Raw genomic sequence first — 19,880 nt, forward strand, 5'->3', positions numbered from 1 at the left:
TGGGACTGGGATGAGGGCCGGGGGCCGGAAGGGGAGGGGCATGTGGGGATGGCTGCGGTCAGCCCAGATAAGGCTTTCAATACCAAGTAACAGCGTCTACACAGGCAGAGATCCCTGCATCTCACTTCCCACAGGGCTGACCAGTGGCCAGAGGTGGGACTAGCCAGGCTCGGCCCAACCAAGTCTGGGAGCAGAGGACACTGATTGAGGGATCCCCGTCGCCACCCTCACTGGCCTGTGGCTCTCCTGACACCACAAGAGAGGTCCAGGAGCTGACCTTGGGTCCTAATGGGGGACACCTTCCTGGCTGCAGGCTGACAGGGTGGTGTGGTGGTCAGTGTACTGGGCTCTGCGTCTCCGCCCCTACCTGCTGTGTGACGGTCGGCTAGACACCTAACCTCTCTGTGCCTCTATTTCTCCAATGGCGAACAGGGACACTAGCATCCCCCACATCCGGGCACAGTGGCCTGAAGGTTAAAGGCAACGGCGGTACGAGACCTACAGCAAAAGCTCTGAGCAGGGAGAGCAGGGAGCTGCCCAGAGTTCCACCACCATCTCCCCTCTGGCCGCCGAGGAAACCTAGGCTCATGGTGACCTGGCCCAGGTCTGTTGGACTCACAGTCCTTCTCATCCCCAAGAGGGCTGCCACCAGGGAAGGAGCTGGCCCCTAGACACAGCCCAGGAAGCACACAGGGAAGGATGCCCTGGGGACTTTGGTATGTTATTGCAAAAAAAACCATTTATTGCTATTTGAACCCTGTTTTCATGCCTCCATTTCCCAGAAAATGAGCCACGGAGACACCAGGAGAGGCAGGAGACCATCCTCCTTGCACAAAACCCATTCCCTCGGATGCTGTCCTCAGCGAGGGTGGCTGAGGGTCAACCAGGGGGCCCACCCGCAGAGTGGCAGAGGAGGTAGGTTGACCCTGCGGACGTTGAGCTCTGTGGCGAAGGTCCTGGCCTTCTGGTAGAAGAGGATCGACTTCTCGCGGTCCAGGAGGAAGTTGTGGGAGATGGTGGCCGGCCACGTGTAGATCTTCAGCCGTGCCTTCTTGTTGCCCAGATCCACGGCAGCTGCCAGTGCCAGCTGGTAGTACCCGGCTGCATCAAAAGGGGTCCTGAAAGGGACAGGCCATGCTCAGCAAAAGGGGGACTCGGAGCCCGTCTTCCCAGAGGCCGTTCCTGTCTCCAGGTCATTCCATATGTCCAGCCAATGCTGGCTCACCCCATGAGCCCCGAAGCCTGTGACACTGCTGTGGTCTCAGCTGCAGGTGAGGATGACCCTGACACCCCTGGAAGCCTTCCTGACTGTCCCTACGCCCCACTCACCCCACGCCTCCTGCCCCAGTGCCACCCTCTCTGCAGGCAGTGGCTGCTTTCCCCATGGGCTGAGGTCAGGGCAGATCCTGCCTGCTCTGACAGTTCCATGCAGGACCCGTGGCTCCAAGCCACAGCAGGGGCACAGCGTTGAGTGACCCAGGCTCCCCTCTGGCCCCTGTCCATGCTGACCATTTCCAGGCCCTCCACGGGCCAGGCCAGGTACAAAACCATCTCACAGGTGTCCTCTCTGGCAATGTTCCCTGAAATACTGACGGAGTGTGACTCCCCAGACATCCACTCCTGTTTTCAATGCATCTTTGGCTCAAACTCACCATCCCTGGGTTGGGATGCCGTCTCCCAGACCTCCTCCTTGACCCTCCCATCCCCCACCCGGCTTCTCCCCAGGCACCTCCTCCACATGGGGGTCACCCAAGGGACCTCTCTAAGACCCATGCCTGGCCTGTTCCTCTTTACCATCTCAAGATGGCTCCCAGGGCCAATGAGAAAGTCCAAGATGCAGCAGTCCATTCCCTCACTGCCCCACCCCACACACAGAGCAGGGGCGTGAGAAGGCCCCGAGTCACCGCCACTGCTCATCCAATGCCCCCCAGCCCAGCCGAACACTGGACTCTGTGCTGGGTGCGTGGCTGAGCCTAACGTCCTTGCTCCCAGTCTGAGGGACCTGGGAGTGAACACTGACCACAGAGGGTGGCCCGGGCTGTGGCAGAGGGAAGCCCAGGAGGCCCCAGACTCAGCCGGGGGTGGAAGGCAAAGGTTTCCTGAAGGGGTGGGGGCTTCCCAACTAAACAGGAAGAAGCCAGCCAAAGCATATGTCTCTGCGTGTGCCTGTGCATGTGCTTGTGCATGTTTCTGTGCCTGTGTGCATGCCTGTGTGTGCGCGTGCCTGTGTGTGTGCGTGCCTGTGTGTGCACGCGCCTGTGTGTGTGCGTGCCTGTGTGTGCACGCGCCTGTGTGTGTGCGTGCCTGTGTGTGTGTGTGCCTGTGTCTGTGTGCATTTGCGTGTGCATTTCCATGTGCCTGTAGTGTGTGAAGCAGCTAGTGAGTGGCAGGCTGAGCCAGGACACACCTAATCCACCCTATTCCAGGGCTCACATGTGTAGACTAAAGGGGACCCCATTTTAGAGGCAATTGGCAAAGATGCCCATTTACCCCTGCTTCTCTGCCAGCCTTCCAGGCTCCATCCAGCCCGGCTTTTTCTCCCACTCCTCTGGGCCCTGGGTCCAGAGCCTCCTATACAAGGAGGGTGTAGCCTTGGAAAGACAGCCGCCCTTGGGGAATTCCAAGGCGGCCTCCCTGTGGGAAGCTGGCCCGCGCTGACAGCATAGTCACGATGAGGCCCAGAGGGCTGTGCATGGGAAGGAGGTGAAGGAAGGTTGTGCACGGGAAGGAGGTGAAGGAAGGTTGTGCACGGGAAGGAGGTGAAGGAGGACTGTGCATGGGAAGGAGGTGAAGGAAGGTTGTGCACGGGAAGGAGGTGAAGGAAGGTTGTGCACGGGAAGGAGGTGAAGGAAGGTTGTGCACGGGAAGGAGGTGAAGGAAGGTTGTGCACGGGAAGGAGGTGAAGGAGGACTGTGCATTGGAAGGAGGTGAAGGAAGGTTGTGCACGGGAAGGAGGTGAAGGAAGGTTGTGCACGGGAAGGAGGTGAAGGAAGGTTGTGCACGGGAAGGAGGTGAAGGAAGGTTGTGCACGGGAAGGAGGTGAAGGAAGGTTGTGCACGGGAAGGAGGTGAAGGAAGGTTGTACATGGGAAGGAGGACTGTGCATGGGAAGGAGGTGAAGGAGGCCTCTGCCCCTCGACCCCAACCGTGGACTTTGGCCTCTCAGGTACTACTTGGCCCTTTCCTTTCTCCTGGACAGGCGGAATGGGCGGCAGGCTTGACCAAGAGAGATAAAGGCCTCTTCTGGGAGGCCAGTCCCCCTGGGTCCCAGGCGAGCCCCTGAGCGGTGAGCAGCGTCCCTCTGGGCCTGACACCTGGCACCTCCCTGTCTGGCTGGGACTTGGGAGACCACAGGGACCACTTCTGACCACCAGGTGTCGCCAGCACTGGGCAGAGGCCTCCCGGGCAGCCCCAGGCCTGCGGTGGGGGAAACGGGGCGGGGTCTTAGGGCTGCCGCAGCTCCCCATGTTGTTCTAAGGCCGCCAAGATCTCGGCCCCTGGACTGGAGCGCCCTGGCCCCTCAGCCCATAAGGAGCACTGACGCGGCGCCGGTGCGATGCTGAGGGGGAGCGGTGCCTGCTGGGCAGAGGGGTGGAGACACCCCAGGTCTGAGTCTGCCAGTCCCAGCTCTCCACCCCTGCAGGGCTGGGGGCAGAGGGAGCACAGCACCTTCCCTCGAGACAGACCCGACCCAGCAAGGCCTCAGCCTGGCTGGCTGGGGCCCCGCCCCACTGCACCTGCCCTAAGCTGGGGTTTCCCTGTCTGTGAACCCAATGGTAAGACACTGGGGTCCCACCCCACCCTTCCTGGGTGGTGTGAAGATTCAAGGTGTCTCGGGACTCCAGGAAGGAGTTGCTCAGTGCAGGCTGGCACCCTGGGCAGGCTTCCTAGAGGAGGTGCCAGGATTTGATCTTGCAACGTGGATTCAATGTGAGGATGATGCCGTCCTCCGAAATGTCCTTCTCCCAACCCTGTTTTCTTTGTTAAATGCAACTTGACACTTGACTGTCAAGACTCAGCTTTGGTGTCACCTCCTCCAGGAGGGCCCCCCTGACTACAATCCCCCTTCTCTACTCGGAGGCCACCATTGCACAATCATGTGTCAGCCTCCCTGGCTGAGACTGAGTTCCTGAGGGTGGGGCCTGGCCATCTTGGGAGCTGGGTTGTATCTGCTAAGCTTGCCGGCTCCTCCAGCTGGGTGCAGAGCTCCAGGGAGGCCACTGGGCCATTCCTAAGGAAGGCTGGAACCCAGGCCTCTGGGGTCTGGGTGGAGATCTCACTCCAAGGGGGCCGGGAACACCCCAAGCCCTGCCCCTCCTACCCACCTTCAGTTCGTAGAAGATGATGTCACCGAGCACCAGGTACACCTTCACGTAGTAGAGGGTCTCCTCGTCAAACTCCAGGGGCAAGTTGCAGAGCTACAGGGCCTTGAGGTAGAAGTGCTCCGCCAGCTTGCCATGGCCCAACCGGTGGTGCAGGGCTGCCAGCCGGTGGTAGTCCACGCGTTCGTTCAGCCGGTCCCCTGGGGTGCAGGCCAAAGGGGCAGGTGTGAGGACGCGGCTCCCTGGGGCAGGGAGGGCACAGGCCCCTCAGGAGCAGGTATGCAGACCCCGGGCAGCACACCTGGCTTGCCTCCAGGCACCTGTGGTCACCTGGGCAGCTCTGGCCATTCCCTTCCAGGTTCCCAGACTCACTTTCCCATCTGCAAAGCAGAACTAATAAGGCCTGCCCCTGTCTACTGTGAGGCTTTGGCAAAGTCGGACTTGGATGGCCCAGCTCTGTGCCTACACATAGCCACCTGCCTTTGCTCACTGGTGTTATGTCTTTTTTTTTTTTTTTCCTTTTTGTGGAGAACGGGGTCTCGCTATATTACCCAGGCAGGTCTCGAACTCCTGGGCTCAAGCTATCCTCCCGCCTCTGCCTCCCTGAGAGCTGGGATTACAGGCGTGAGCCACCGCGCCCGGCTGCTCACTGGTTTTAACCAGGGGAGCCCAAAAGCCATGCAGTCCAGGTGCTCCCGGGACCCCGGCTCCAGGCAACCCAACGACGTGACATCTGACTCCTCCTGGGTGTGTCACGATCAGAACCCCTACCTTGGGGAGTCAGCTGCACACCTACTGTGTACTGGGCCACGGGGCACAAGGCGCTGGGGCATGTGGCCTGCCTAGGGTTCCCTGTCTCTGGAGGGAGACAGACGACCCTGGCGCAGCACCAGGGGATACCTGGCCTTAAGGGGCAGACTGCTGGAAGGGGAACTGGGATTTTATCAGCCAGAGAGCCATGTGGTTGATAAGGGTGGGAAGGGCACAAGAGAAAGGGAATGTGCCACTCAGCCTGACACATACAGGAACCAACGAGATGCCTGGCATGTCTGGAAGGCAGAGGGCACACTGGGCGGCCCTTGTGGTCAGCAGCAGGAACAGGCAGAGGAAGCAGAGCTCAGGCAGGCAGGGAGCTCTGCACTGCATGAGAGACCTCGGGCTGTGCCCCACAGCCAGACGGGGAAGCCAGTTGGGCAGATCTGCCTGCCTGGACAGGAGACCAGGAAAATCCAGCAGCTGTTTCAGCTCCTGGCCTGCAGACCTGGAGGCTGGGCTCTGGCAAAATGTGGGTCCTGGCAGGGTGGGGGCTCAGGAGACTTACCCAGAGTGATGCTGAGTGCTAGGGCCATGTAGGCAAACTCCAAGACCTCCTGGGGCTTCTCCAGCGTGGCCAGGAGTGCCACCAGCTTGTTGCACAGCTGTAGCTGCAGCTCCGCCTCGCGGTTGCCCGTAGTCACTGCCAGGGGCAGGGCCTGGTCCTACCACACAGGCAGGTGGGGTCAGGTTTCCCGCAGCACCCACCTTGCCCACAGCCCTCCTCAGAGCTCAAACATGTACTTGGAGCTTCCCACGCCCCAGCTACCCCTGCACCTCGACACAGCTCTGTGCTCTGGGATAACACACAGTTCAGACACCCAAGTTGGGGGCTGAAGAGTCACCTGAGGCCCATCCAGCTACACTCGACAGCCTCAGACCAGCCTCTCCCACCTGGGCACCGGGGGTCTGACTGGGGGGAGCCAGCACTCCTCTCTGCTCTAAAAACACCACATTTATCTGTGCCCAGGGCTGAGCCACACTGTGAGCTCAGAGGAAGGGAGAAGCCATCCCACTTCGGGGTACATGCAGACCTGGGCCTCCCACTGATGCTGTGTGTCCTTTGACATGTCCCTGTGCCTCTCTGAGCCTCAGTTTCCTCATCTGGAAGATGGGGACAGGACTTCCCACTCATGGTTGCTTGAGGTCATCAGGTACAAAGGTACAGCCATTGTCACGTCCAGAGCCTGAGCGTTTGTCCCGGGGAGGGGCACGGTCAATATCATTCCGGTGAGACCACTTGGAAACTCATCATGTGCATGGGTGGCCCTGCCTCCAGGTGGGAGACCTCTACCGTGCCCCACTGAGGCCCACCCACATCAGCCCACAGGCCAGCTCACCCGGTAGAAGGACATGCCTTCCTCCCGCTCCCAGGCCCCATTGAAGATGTCTCCAGCTGCCTCAAACAGCTCCAGCCCCAGGTTGGAGTTCCCTGTGTACAGGTCCACATTCTGTGCCACCTGAAAGGAGACAGAAGTTCCCTCAAGACCCACACCTAGCGAGGTGGCTACGCGCACCTTTGCCAGCCTCCTTCCTCTCACACACTACAGGTACACCTGAGCATTTTTCAAACCCTGTGCATGAGGGCTGCCCCCACCACTGGCATGAGGACAATGAACTGATGCACCTGAGTGCCAGGAGGTGACTGAGCAGCTGCAGCCCAGGAGCCCGATACCTGTGAATCCTACCAACAAGGCTAGCCCTAGCCCACTCCCCCTGCACTCAAAACAGTCTCCGTGGCCCCCAGATTGCTGGGAGCCCAGCCCCTGGCACCTTTCTGCGTTGCCACATCCCTGCCACATCAGCAGTGTTTGTGGGTGGGCCTGGTCCTCTCTTGGCCATGAGCTCTTGATCCCTCTCCTCAGCTCAAGGAGATATACAGCAGGTGCTCAATAATGAAAGCTTCACCAGGCTCGTGGGCTTCACAATTTGTTCCAGATCACACTGTGTTTGGAAAAGCCTCTGAAAACAGCCACTATGATAGATTCACTTTGTAAGGAGATGTGCCACGTGTCACTTGGAGCAAGCTCTTCTGTGTGTTAACTGAGTGGTCACATTATTTGAGCATGTGCTGTATACCAGCAGGTGCTGTGCACTGTGAGGGGCCACGCCTCTGCCCTCAGGGAGAAGATGCTGGCCACTGGGGGAGGATGTGAGGGAACCAGTTGGAGGGAGGGAAAAGGCACACAACAGGTGCTCAGCAGTGGTTTAGGAATGAGTGGATGGATGGATGAATGGATGAGGAGATGTAGACACATGGATGGATGGATGGGTGTGCGGATAGATGAATGCTTGGATGGATGGATGGATGGATGGGTGGATGGGTGGGTGGATGGATGGATGGGTGGGTGGGTGGGTGGAATTTTGTGTGTATGTCTGTATGTATGTATGGGTGGGTAGATAATGTATGGATGGGTGGAGGGTAGATGATGTATGTACATGTGGATGGATAGATGGTGGATAGACGAATGTGTGGATAAACAAATGGACAGATAGATGAATGGAGGGATGGATTAATAGGTAGATTGGTGGGTGGATGGATGAATGATGGATGGATGGACGAACGGTGGATGGATGGACGAACGGTGAATGGATGGATGGGAGAAAGGATGGATGATGGAAGGATGGAAGGATGAACAGGTGGATGGATGGATGATGGAAGCATGGATGGATGATGGAAGCATGGATAGATGATGGATGGATGGATGGATGGATGGATAAACAGATATGTGGATGGATGATGGATGGATGGAAGGATGAACAGGTGAATGGATGGATGATGGAAGGATGAATGGACACATGGATGGAACAACAGGTGAATGGATGGATAGACGGGTGAATGGATGGATAAAAGAATGGATGAATGATGGATGGATGAATGGACTGATGGATGAATGGACAGATGGATGGATGATGGATGGATGGATGATGGATGGATGGATGGATGATGGATGGATGGAAGGATGAACAGATGAATGGATGGATGATGGAAGGATGGATGGATGAATGGATAAATGGATAGATGGATGAATGATGGATGGATGGAAGGATGAACAGGAGGTGAGTAGATGGTTGATGGAAGGATGGATGATGGATGGATATATGGACGAATGGATAAATGGATGAATGGATGAATGATGGATGGATGAATGGTGGATGGATGAATGGTGGATGGATGAATGGTGGATGGATGGAAGGATGAACAGGTGGATGGATGGAAGGATGGAAGGATGAACAGGTGAATGGATGGTTGATGGAAGGATGAATGGACGGATGGATGGATGAACAGGTGAATGGATGGATAGACGGGTGAATGGATGGATGATAAATGGATGAAGGATGGATGATAAAAGGATGGATGGATGAATGGACAGATGGATGGATGATGGCTGGATGGATGATGGATGGATGGAAGGATGAATGGATGAATGGATGGATGATGGAAGGATGGATGATGGAAAGATGGATGGATGATGGAAGGATGGAAGGATGGATGGATGAATGAATGGATAAATGGATGGATGGAAGGATGAACAGGAGGTGAGTGGATGGATGATGGAAGGATAGATGGATGATAGATGGATTGATGGATATATGGATGAATGGATAAATGGATGGATGGATGAAGGATGGATGGATGGAAGGATGAACAGGTGAATGGACGGATGATGGAAGGATGGATGGATGAATGGATGAACAGGTGGATGGATGGTGGCTGAATGAATGAATGATGGATGGACGAATGGATGGATGGATGGATGATGGATGGATGAATGGAAGGATGAACAGATGAATGGAATGATTAACAGGTGAATGGATGGATGATAGAAGGATGGATGGATGGATGGAAGGATGAGCAGACGAGTGGATGAATGATGGAAGGATGGATGGATGATGGATGGATGGAAGAATGAACAGGTGAATGGATGATGGAAGGATGGAAGAATGGATGGAGGGATGGATGAACAGGTGAATGGATGGATGGATGATAAAAGGATGGATGATGAATGAATGGATGGATGGATGGACAGGTGAATGGATGGATCATGGATGGATGGAAGATGGTTGGATGGATAATGGAAAGATGGATGGAAGGATGGATGGAAGGATGGATGGACAGAAGAATGGATGGATGGAAGGATGGATGGATGGAAGGATGGATGGATGGACGGACGAAGAGGTGAATGGATGGACGAAGAGGTGAACAGAAGAATGATGGATGGATAGATGGATAGAAGGATGAACAGTTGGATGGATGATGGAAAGATAGATGGAAGGATGGATAGATGGACGAACAGGTGAATGGATGGACGAACAGGTGAATGGATGGATGGATGGACAGGTGAATGAATGGATGATAAAAGGATGGATGGATGATAGATGGATGGACGGAGGGATGGATGATGGATGGATGGATGGATTCGTGGAAAGACGAACAGATGAATGGATGGATGATGGAAGGATGGAAGGATGGATGGATGGATGGATGATGGATGGATGGATGGAAGGACCCACAGGTGTATGGGAAGATGATGGAAGAATGGATGGATGGATGGATGATGGATTGATGGATAGAAGGATGAGCAGGTAAACAGATAGATGATGGAAGGATGAATGGATGGGTGGATGGACAGATGAATGGATGGATAGACGGGTGAATAAATGGATGATAAAAGGATGGATGAATGGTGGATGGATGGATGATGGATGGATGGACAGAAGAACGGATGGATGGATGGATGGATGGAAGGATGAACAGGTAAATAAATGATGGAAGGATGAATGGATGGGTGGATGGACAGAGAGTGAACAGCACAGGGGTCCTCCTGCATCCCTTGCCACTCACCTGGATGTACAGGTCACCAGCTCGCTCTGCCGCAAGATGTAATAGATCTTCCCTGCTTGCAGCCAGGCATACGCCTCCTTCTCTTTCCTCTGGAGGTCAATGAAAATCCCCAGACTTCGTTTGGTGTAGTCCAGAGCAGATTTGTAGGCCCTGGAATCAGACACAGGTGTCAGAACAAGGGCTCTCATCCTCCTGGAACCAGTCTGCCTCCACCCGTGGGTCTGGTGACAGATGAACCTGGAATGTGGGGACTGGGAACGGCCCTCTCGTGTGTGCAGTGTTCTGCCCTTCCCAGGCTGCTGGGAGGGCCAGGGTGAACACACACGGCATGGAAAAGATGAAGGACATCCTTCTGAGGGAATCGAGCATCATGCTGCCCTGTGGCAGGAGGAGTGTGCTAGTCCATCTCCCCTGCCTCCCAGACATGGCCTGTGTCTTCTCCAGATGCACCAGGAGCCGTTAGTGTTCAGAGGCTATCTGGGCCGATGGTTCCCAAGGTGTGCAGGCATCACAGTCACCCGGAGGCCGGTCTGTACAGATTGCTGGCCCTGCCCCCAGAGCTTCTGGTTCCACAGGCCTGGGGCAGGCCCTAGAACTCCCACTTGCCACAAACTCCTAGGTGACATGGATGCTGCTCTACTGGTCCAGGGACTACACTTTGAGAAGCATGGCTCTAGCACACTGGCCCATTTCCTTCTGTGAACCTGAGGCCAAGACTGGAGCCAGTCTCCTGGGTCGCCATGGAATCTGGCTCCTTCCCTGCTCTCTCAGTAAGTCCAACACTCGAGGGGGTATGACTGCAGCAATGTCACTGGGCCCTATGGGTGGGGTGGCCAGGGCCATGGTTACCCCAACAGGTCAGGATGCTTGGGGGAAGCCGAGTAGGCCACTTATGGGACGTGAGACCTTGGAAACCGTGCCCCAGGGAAGCAGGTGACACAACTGGCTCTGTCTTCTGTGGGAGAGAAGCCACAGGTGGCTGCTGTGGTCACATTTAAGGGGACAGATGAAGGCCAGGAGGGAAGATTCGGGGCAGGCAGAGGTCAGACGACAAAAGCCACCACAGTAGGAAGAACAGCCCAGAGTGCATGTACTGCCTCTGCTGGGGATGAGATGACCTTTGACCCAACAAGGGAGGCTCAAGCTGGGACTCACGGGCCAGCAGCAGCCCTGGAACAACCCCAGGCCCACCAGCTCAAAGCATCTGATGCCAAAGAACCAAATGATCAAAAGGAGAGGGGCTGCTGGCGCCCTGGGCCAGCTTCCCTGTGCCCCTCTCCCTGCCCTGCCTGCCCCCACCTCTACCACTGCAAAGCCAGCCCTTACTGCTCCATGCCCAGGGACAGGTAGAGCTGACTGATGGTCTTCAGGATGTGCCCCTCCAGCACCTTGTTGGCCACCTTGCGGGCCAGGGAGAGCTGGAGCTCGTGGTAGATGACACACTGGGCCTCGCTGGGCATGACGGCGCTGTAGAAGTAGCACAGCCGCTAGACGGCCTGCAGCTGGCCTGGGCAGAGGACAAAATGGAAGACGTTAGTCTCCCTGCATCGAAGCGAGGCTGGCTGGGCTCGGAGACCCCGGTGCCGTGCTTGCCTCTTTCATACCTCTGTGAGCCTGGGCCCCATAGGCGGGGAGCCTGAGTGCAGACAGGCCATGCACCCGTGCCAGGGCAGACGCCGAGCACACCGTGACATGGGCACAGCTTGATGCAGATGCTCATGGTACAGGCCGGCCTTCTTTACAACTCCCAGGGCCGAGGTCCTGGCCAGGCTCGGCCCCTGCACCAGGCCATCTATTTCTGCTTCACAAAGCCCCTCTGGCCAGGACCAGGGCCGCCTTCAGCCTGAGCTGATGAGGCCAGGGGCACAAGTAGCCCCTGTCGCAGATGGAACCCTGAGAGAGCAAAGCCAAGCGTCATGTCTGCCACACACAGCATCATGTTGGGGGAATGGGGTTCAAAGCCGGCCCCTGGCGTTCCCACACATGCTTCTCTCATGGCACCAGGCTCCAAACCCACAGGTTCACTGGCCTCTCCCAAAGCCAGGGCGCTGGGAACGGTCAAAAGCTTCTGATTTTCTAGTGTGAGAAACGTTCCGGAGATTAACACCGGAAACCAGGTACGCCGAATGGACATCTGTCACACACGCCTCCCAACAACAGCTGAATACACAGTCCTCTCGAGCACCCATGGGACATTCCCCATGACAGACCATGTGCCAGGTCACAAAATGAGCCTCAGTGAATGGAGAAGGACTGATACCAAAGCAGAGGTGTTCTTCAGCTGTACTGGCACGAACACTCGAAATCAACAGTGAAGGAATGTGGGAGATTCAAAAATACGTGGAAATTACACACTCCTAAACAACCAGTGAGTCAAAGAGACCATCAGGGAAACCGAAAACTAATTTGAGAAGAATGCAAACAAATGCACAGTCCGGGCCAGCGCAGTGGCTCACGCCTCTCATCCCAGCACTGTGGGAGGTCGAGGCGGGAGGATCTCTTGAGTCCAGGAGTTTGAGATCAGCCTGGGAAACATGGTGAAATCCCGTCTCGCTCTATAAAAAAAAAAAAAAAAAAAAAAAAAAAAAAAAATTAGCCAGGTGGGGTGGTGCACATCTGTAATTCCAGCTACTCGGGAGGCTGAGGCATGAGAATGGCTTGAACCTGGGTAGAAGGTGCAGTGAGCCAAGATTGCACCACTGCACCCCAGCCTGGGCAATAGAGCACAACTCTGTCTTTAAAACAAACAAAAAAAAATAGCGCAGCGTATCAAAAATTCCAAGATGCAGCTAAGGCAGCACTGAAAGGGAAATTTATAACTGTAAATGTCTACATTCAAAGAAAGAAGAAAAATCTCAAGTCAATAACTTAACCTTCCACCTTGAGAAACTAGAAAAAAAACTAAACCCAAAGTGAATAAAAGGAAGAAAATAATAAATGTGAGAGTGGAAATGGGAAGTAAAAATACAGAGAATGGAAAAACAAAAGAGATAATCAACAGAACCGAAGGTGGGTTTTTTGAAGATAATAACAAAATTGACGAATATTTCTCCAGACTGACCAAGAAAAGAAAGACGGGACACAAATGACTAAAATCAGAGACTGAGCACCATGGCTCACGCCTGTCATCCCAGCACTTTGTGAGGCGGAAGTGGAAGGATCGCTGAGGCCAGCATTCAAGACCAGCCTGGGGGAACATGATGAGACCCCATCCCTAATAAAAATAAATAAATAAAAACCCAAGTTTCTAAAATCAGAAATGAAAGAGGAAACATTATTGCCGACCTGACAGAAATAAAAGGATTCCATGAAAACACTACGAACAATTGTACACCAAGAAATCAGACCATCCAGACACAACAGCCACACTCCTAGAAGGACACAAACTACCGAAAGTGACTCAAAAATGACCCCAAGGAAGCATGTGGGGTATCAGCGGCACCCTCGGTCTCCTCGACTGTTCAGCTCAGGGTGGGGAGACAGGGAAGCATGATCCCCGTTCCCTGGCCTGCATTTCCAAGTCTGAATCCCCCAGCACGCCGGGGAGGGCCTCGTAGGAGGAGGTGCCACAGGCTGTTGTGCCAGGAGCCACCGGAGGCTGCAGTGGGGGCTGGGGCGCTGGGTTCCTGGAGGGTCTCCTTCCAGTCAGAGAATGCCCCTGGGGAAGAAGCCTGGGTCAGAACCCCCCACCCCTCCTTGGGCAGATATGTGGGACCAGGGCCCCTTCACACGGTCCTTTCCAAAATCTCATCCCTCCTAGGGCCAGGAGTGGGTGCCAGGCCTGTGCTGGGAAATGGGCAGGTTTGGTCACAGCCCCTGGGGCTCTGGCCCAGGCCACAGGAGGCACCTCTGAGTGGTCTCACGATGCCATGACAAAGCCCTGCAAGACAGAGGGGACTCAACAGTATCCCTCGACTCAGCCATTTTCCTGGACTCAACTTCCTCATCTATCCTCTGCGGCCTAGATTTCAGACAGCCCTGCCCACCTACTGTCCGTTCACTGCTCAGTCTGCAGTGACTGTTCGATAGCACCCGATGGCTCCCCAGTGCTCTTGGGGAAAAGGCCAAGCCACAGCCTGAGGCCCCAGGCCCTGCTTAGCTCTCCAGAAGAGCTTCTCACCATCCAGCACCCAACCCACCCACTCCCAACTCTGCACCTCCCTGCATAAGCCCTGCTCACTCACCCCCGCTCATACCCCACTCATCCCTGCTCACACTCCCGCTCACTCACCCCCACTCACTCATCCCCGCTCACACTCCCGCTCACTCACCCCACTCACTCATCCCCGCTCACACCCCACTCATCCCCGCTCACACTCCTGTTCACTCACACCCCATTCACTCACCCCCACTCACACCCCACTCATCCCCGGTCACACTCCCGCTCACTCACCCCCACTCACACCCCATTCATCCCCGCTCACACTCCCACTCACTCACCCCCACTCACGCACCCCTGCTCACAACCCACTCATCCCCGCTCACACTCCCGCTCACTCACCCCACTCACGCACCCCTGCTCACAACCCACTCATCCCCGCTCACACTCCCGCTCACTCACCCCCATCACACCTCCGCTCACTCACCCCAACTCACTCATCCCCGCTCACACTCCCGCTCACTCACCCCCACTCGCTCATCCCTGGTGCTTCACACAGGCTACACCACCAGCCCCTCCCCCACCACCTATTACTTGACTAAATCCTCTCAACCCTCTGGTCCCACACTAAAGAGGCTTCCCTAACCCGGGGCCAACTGGTGCCCCGCCATCACGCCACTCACACTTTTGTGGCTTCTCTGGCCTGAAGCTCCCATTCCCACACTCAGTCCCTGCCACCCGAGGACTCCACAAGCCCCATTTGTGGGTGGGGCCTGACACACTCTGCATGAACTGCTCTGCGGCTTTGGGCAATCACCCACCCCCTGTCCCCTGTGAAGTGGGATGACAGGTGCGCAGGCTGCCAACATACCAAGCAGATCACACGGGCACAAGAACCGGTGTCAGGGCCTGGCTCATGGAGGGGCCCCAAGTCCCAGCGCAGCAGAGCCTGCCTTGATCCCAGGGTTATGTCTAGGGATTCCCAGCAAGCAGGACTTTCCATGCTCAAGGCAGGATGGTCCCTGGGCAAACCAGGAAGAGCTGGCTGCCTCAGTAGGGCACAGAGGACCTGGCCCTGCATGGGAACCGCCTGTCTCCAGGGCGCTTGCCAACATCTGCTGCTGGCCATGACTCAGCACTTTCGATGGTGGAAAAACCACCACTTGTTTCCGAATCACAAACCCCAGGTGTGCCCTGACCTGAGTGGCCCCGGAAGGCGCACAGGGGGAACGGGGGCACTCACTCTCCACATGGCCCATCTCCACGGCGACCAGAAGGGCCCACTCATAGTAGCCCTTGTCCTGCTGGGCTGGGCCCTGGCGGGTGCAGAGGTGGCCCAGCTACAGGAGCACGTGGGTGAAGTCCTGGCCACACTCCCTGCAGGGCAGCCTCGAGAACAGCCGCACGGCCTCCAGGAGGTAGTGCTGGGCCAGCCTTCTGGCACCCCAGAGCAGGCACAGGGTCCCGAAGTTGGCCAGCACCACTGCCTGGTTCCTCCGCTGGCCCAGGTACCAAGCCGCCCGTAGGGCGCAGTAGTAGCCCTCAGCTGCCTGCCTCGTCTGGCCTGTCCTCTTCAGAGCCACGGCCACCATGTTGGCAATCACACCCTCCTGGTCCTCGCTGGCCACCACTGCATCCTGGACAGACTGCAGGATGTTCAGGGCCACCGGGCTCTGTCCATGAAGCACGTGCAGCCAGGCCAGGGCCACCAGGGGGTCCACGATGGCACAGACTCCGGCAACAGCACTGGCTTCCACCGCCTGTGTCATGAAGGTGATGGCTGGGCCGTGATAGCCACGGTGGCTGTACAGTTGGGCCAGGCTGGCGTGGAGAAGGCCGCGCAGCACGTGGCCTGTGCCCGGGGTTAGGGAGGCCAGCGCTCGCCTGAGGTAGTGGGAAGTCTGGGTGGGGCGGCTGTGGGGCTGGAGGGCGTTCTGGAGCACCAGGTTCACGCTTCTTAGCGAGTCGGCCAGCGAGTCCTGTGTCCTCAAGGGCAGGGCCTCCTCGAGCTGCTTGAGGTGCACATGGTGCCTGGCCAGCAGGAAGCAGGCCCGGGCCGCGGCCTGCAGGCTCTGGCCACCCACCATCTGCTGCAGGGCCAGCTGCAGGAGCTATTCCTCCACCTCGGTGCTGCAGATGTGACCCGGCATCCCCAGGAGCAGGGCCATGGCTTTGGGAACCACCTGTGTAGACTTCTCCCGTTCTGCTTCCGGTAAATGCTGGCCGGGTTGGCGTACACAGCCACCACCAGGAACAGGTCCCCAAAGCTGCCCTCCAGGGACCCCAGTGCTTCCTCCAAGTACACCCGGGCCCGGGACAGCTTGAGCCTCCTGCTGCACAGCCGCCCCAGGAGGAAGCAGAGTCTGGCCAGGGCCATGAAGAGGCCAGCTTTCTTGGCCACCCCTCGGGCCTGTGCCAGGCGCCCAGTCAGCTCCTCCTCGTCGCTAAAGCTGCAGAACATGCCGCTCAGCCATGGCCATGCCACACCGTACAGGCCACAGAAGCTGGCCTTGTACCCGGGGGCGTTCAGGAACACAGCAGTGAGGTCAGGGCCTCTGGGTCCTCCCAGTCATCCTCAGCTTCCAAGAAGAAGGAAGGCTCCTCGGGGTCCTGCAAGCTCATGTTGCTGGATGCCGCACAGAGACCCCAGGATGCTGGCTCCTGGGGGCAGCCTGGGCAGGTCTTGCATTGTTCTAGAACATTCTTCACCTTCGGCAGGGTCGCCTGTGGCTCCAGGCCCAGGCAAGGTGGAGGTATTTCTGCAAGTCACAAAAACACCTAGACAGATTAGAGTTCAGCATTGAGTCCTTGGTCCACTGGGGACAAGGTCCCCACATCCCCCCTCTCTGTGTCCCTGGCACAGCTTGCCATGAGCCCTTGAGAATTATGTGCAATGCAAACCCGGGCCTGGAGCACATAGGAACTCCGGCACTATGGAGACAGAGAGAACACGCAGGCCCGTGGCCCGACTCTCCTACAAAATCACCCTCCTGTCCTGCTTTGTCGCCCACCTCACAGCATGGTTTTAGGAGACTATGTCAGCTCAGTGATCCCTCAGAGATGCCTTTCCCTTTAGAAAGAATCAAAGCCTTCTAACTGGACCCATGTATATGCAGCACTACAACTACAAATGTAACTTTTGTCAGCATATTGGGCCCCCCGGTGGGGTACAGGAATCCATGAAATCCTCAACAGCCAATCAGAGCTATTGATCAGCTCAAAAGCTGCTATGCAAAATTGGTAAAGCCACCGATGGCACAGGACAGGGCTGTTGTACCCATGTACTCAGCTCCGTGCAGGGAAACGGACCATCGCTGCAGGAAGGATGGGAAAGCTTCCAGGCCCCTGTGGCCACCTTCACCTTCAATGGTCTGAAAACCTGAAGCCCACAGTTCCTAAAGGGTTAACAAAGGCCAGCGTGCTCCAGCAGCCCACTGGTGCCTGCTGGCTTTGGTGGATTCCTAGCCAAAGCCCCCTCCCAGAGGTGAGCAAACAAGCGCATTTCCTGTTGGAAAACCTGGGGTGAAAGGAGGCATTACTGGGAAGGAAAAAACTAGATTTAAACAGACTCTGTGTTTCAAGCTCACATGTAAAAAATATTTTCAGTACAAACTGCCTCCTTATTCATCTGTAAAGCCTTGGAATTAAAAAAATAAATAAATATGATTTAGAGGCAAATGTCTGACTTGACTACAGTAGATTAGCTAAGAAATCTCCCCAATCCGGCAGAGGCACACAGCCCCTCCCAGCCACTACCCTGGCCTCTGGGGCAGCTGGAGAGCCACGTGCCTTTGCTCCAGTGTCTTTGGCAGAGGGTGGAACCACCCCCTCCCTGAGGCAAACCTACAACTGCCTTCCCTTCCCCACTGGCTCCCCTCAGGAAGGAGCAGACCCTTCAGGGACCTCAATTGAAGCCCCTGCAACCTAAAGCTCTGCATTCTGCTACCCGCTGAGGGCAGTGTGGCCTCCCATCTCTGAGGCGGAGCACAGGGTGAACTGCAGCTTCTCCAGGTCATGAAGAAGGAACCCACAGCTACATGTGGGCCCCAGCAGTGGAAAGGATGTCCCACCTCGGTCGGTGACCAGGCAGGGGTCAGCATGTTCATTGGAAGAAGTGTGGGACCCCACGGCCTCCAGTGCCAGAGTAGACGGGAGGTTCAGGCCCACCTCAGGCGATGTCCCTCAAGTCCCCGGCCCACACCACAGAGGGGTGACAGCCACATCCAATGCCCACTGTACTCAGCTCTGTCCCCTCTCCCAGTGTTACTCCAAGACCCAGCTCATAACCAGAGGAAGCCTGAGCCACGGGCAAAACCTACCTTGTTCCTGCGGCTGCTCGGTCTCAGCTTCCTCTACTGAGTCTGGCAAGGGAGAAAAGAGAAGCAATGAACACCCCCAGCCAGCACCTCTGGTCCCATGTCAGATTGAGCTGGTGTCGGTGTTGCAGGGTGAGAGCATTGCAGGGTGCAGGGGTTGAAAGTCATATCATCCTCTTCCCTCCTGGATCATGGGAACAATATCACTGGGGGGTGGACACTTTCTGCGATATTGGGAGTAACATCGTCTTTTGTGCCTTGGAATATTAAGGACAATATCATGGGGGGGCGTGTACATCTTCTGCAATATTGGGAATAATATTATCCTCTCTCCCTCTGCATATTAGGAAAGCTATCACAGAGTGGGTGTTCACCTCCTGCGATATGGGGATTAATACCATCTTCTCCCCTTCCAGATATCAGGAAGAATATCACATGGGGGTGTACGGTGTCTGCGATACTGGGAGTAGTATCAACCTCTCAGCCTTGGAATATTAAGAAGAATATCACAGGGTGGATGTACACCCCCTGCCATATTGGGAGTAACATCAGCCTCTCCTCTCCATGGATATTAGGAACAATATCCCAGGCTGGGTGTACGCCTCCTGCTCTATGGGGAATCATATCATCCTCTCCCTTCCAGAATATTAATAACAATATCACAGGGCGGGTGAACACAGCCTGTGATACTGGAATTATTATCATCCTCTCCCCCTCCAGATACTAGGAACCATATCACAGAAGAGCTGTACCCTCCCTGGGATATTGGGAGTAATATCATACGCTTCTTCTGTGTATATTAGGAGTAATATCACCAGGTGGCTGTCCATTCATTGCTATGTTGGAAGTCATGTCATATTCTACCCCCCTGGATATTAGGATCAGTTTCACATGGTGAGTGTACACCTACTGTGATATTAAAACTAAAATCATGCTCTCTGTCCCTGGATATTAGGAACAACATCACAGGTAGGTATACACCCCCTGCAGTATTAGGAGCAATAATATGATTAGTTAGTAAACATCAATGATCGATTTTAATAATTATCAGGCTGGTCTCGAACTCTTGACCTCAGGTGATCTGCCCGCCTCAGCCTCCCAAAGTGCTGGAATTACAGGCGTGAGGCACCGCGCCCAGCCAACACTTCTTGATATCCCTTTTTGGACCTCAAATTTAGCATGCCGAAAACACACTTTTGATTCCCCCTGCTATAACCCACTCCTCCCATAGTCTTCCCGATCCCAATAACAGCATCTCTAGTCTTCCAGTTACTCAGGCCAAAATCCTTGACATCATCCTTAAAACTTCTTTTTCTCTCTCTTGTCATCCAACCCATTTAAACTCTCCTTTCAAAATATATGCCAGACCTAACCACTTCTCACCTTTCTCATCATTTCCAACCAGGTCCAGCCCTCATCATAGCGCTCTGGGTTACTGCAAAAGCCTCCCAATCGCCAGCCACAGTGGCTCACGCCTGTAATCCC

General features: G+C 55.8%; 1 pseudogene across 2 annotated transcripts in view; it reads right to left on the reverse strand.

Moving 5' to 3' along the window:
• Positions 1 to 717: 717 nt before the first annotated feature.
• Positions 718 to 19,880, reverse strand: part of LOC721553 (SH3 domain and tetratricopeptide repeat-containing protein 1 pseudogene) — a 38,820-nt pseudogene continuing 19,657 nt past the window's right edge. Inside the window, exons 2-8 of one of the 2 annotated variants that reach the window (XR_013415868.1) lie at positions 18,399 to 18,440; positions 15,323 to 16,838; positions 9,981 to 10,130; positions 6,475 to 6,594; positions 5,643 to 5,799; positions 4,325 to 4,521; positions 718 to 1,118 (exon numbers count right to left, since the gene is read on the reverse strand). The product of XR_013415868.1 is annotated as an SH3 domain and tetratricopeptide repeat-containing protein 1 pseudogene, transcript variant X1 (transcript). The remainder of the gene's footprint in view (positions 1,119 to 4,324; positions 4,522 to 5,642; positions 5,800 to 6,474; positions 6,595 to 9,980; positions 10,131 to 15,322; positions 16,839 to 18,398; positions 18,441 to 19,880) is intronic. The other variant, XR_013415869.1, reaches the window with a different exon arrangement.

Source organism: Macaca mulatta, chromosome 3, assembly GCF_049350105.2.
Source record: "Macaca mulatta isolate MMU2019108-1 chromosome 3, T2T-MMU8v2.0, whole genome shotgun sequence".
Lineage (NCBI taxonomy): Eukaryota > Metazoa > Chordata > Mammalia > Primates > Cercopithecidae > Macaca > Macaca mulatta.